Source organism: Notothenia coriiceps, unplaced genomic scaffold, assembly GCF_000735185.1.
Source record: "Notothenia coriiceps isolate Sejong01 unplaced genomic scaffold, NC01 NC01_scaffold00006605, whole genome shotgun sequence".
NCBI lineage: Eukaryota > Metazoa > Chordata > Actinopteri > Perciformes > Nototheniidae > Notothenia > Notothenia coriiceps.
In genome coordinates this window covers 56,957-58,062 of record NW_011339306.1, presented here as the reverse complement: position 1 = coordinate 58,062, position 1,106 = coordinate 56,957, and the positions used below count along the sequence as shown (strand labels likewise).

Sequence of the window (1,106 nt, the reverse complement as noted above, 5' to 3'; positions counted from 1 at the left end):
CAACCGGAAGACAGAGAAGAAGAACAGACTCCGTGATATAAACAAACAACAAATAGCGTTTTTCTTTCCATTTTCACTCTCGTCCATTGAAAACATGAACGAACAGGAGCTCTATAAACCGATGAGGTGAAATAGCCGTCCGTGTGTGTTCCATCTTCCATTTTAAATCATTTGTTTACCTCCCTCACTTCCGTTAACGCTTCTCATGCACTGATTCGCTAGCTGAACAGCCAATCAGTGTTATCCCTTTGTCCGACTTCCGGTGGTGTTCCCGACGCCGATTATCGGCAAGAAAAGGCGTCAGGTCGGCAGAAAAGACCCGACGGTGCGGCGCACACCACTCCGAATAGGGCGTGCCCACGATAATGTTCGGCCCGACTCCCATTTACTGCCGATTTCGGGCCGGTGTATCTGGGCCTTAAGGCTTAGGTGGTAGCTTGGTAATAAGATACATTGGACCTTTAATGACCCTCGTAGGGAAATTCAAGAAATACACTGACCCTGACGTGATTTGAACATGCAACCTTCTGATCTGGAGTCAGACGTGCTACCGTTGCGCCACAGAGTCTGATATCAATAATCTGTTTCAACTGTTCATACTCTTTCTGCCCTTGTGTGATGTAGGGACCCTTTAAAAGCAAATCAAACCCTAATATGTCACTTTCATAAGACTAGGTAAATGAAGCCTAATCTAGCAAGATCTCTCTGACTGTTTCCTGTCACTCCCTATCCCTCTTTGCTCTCCTCAGCCATCTGTTAGTCTCTTCCTCAGCTGTGGCCGGTCCACATGTGTTGATTTGTAGCTCCTGCATCATTAATAGGATTAGTAAAGTATGTCTGATGCATAATGTGTGCAGCTCAGTGGCTTTGGGCCGGTGAAGGTGAGGTGACCTACGTCTGTCTTCTGATCTGATCATTCTGCTATAGAGGCTCAGCTGTAGTTCGCCCTTCCCCCCTCGCCTGCTCTCATTTCATACCACTGACCTGACTCTGTCTACTGTCAGACATTTCATAACTCTACACTCAGTTTCCATTCGATCACAGCTGCCCTAAAGCTAACTGACTGATTTAATAAGGGGAAATGGAAAAATATGAAATGAAACAGA

The 1,106-nt window shown here is 46.0% G+C and overlaps 1 non-coding gene across 1 annotated transcript; it reads right to left on the bottom strand.

Annotated features, from left to right (window-relative positions):
• Positions 1-496: 496 nt before the first annotated feature.
• Positions 497-568, bottom strand: trnaw-cca (transfer RNA tryptophan (anticodon CCA)). Its single transcript has one exon. It is a non-coding gene; the product is annotated as a tRNA-Trp (tRNA).
• Positions 569-1,106: the final 538 nt, after the last annotated feature.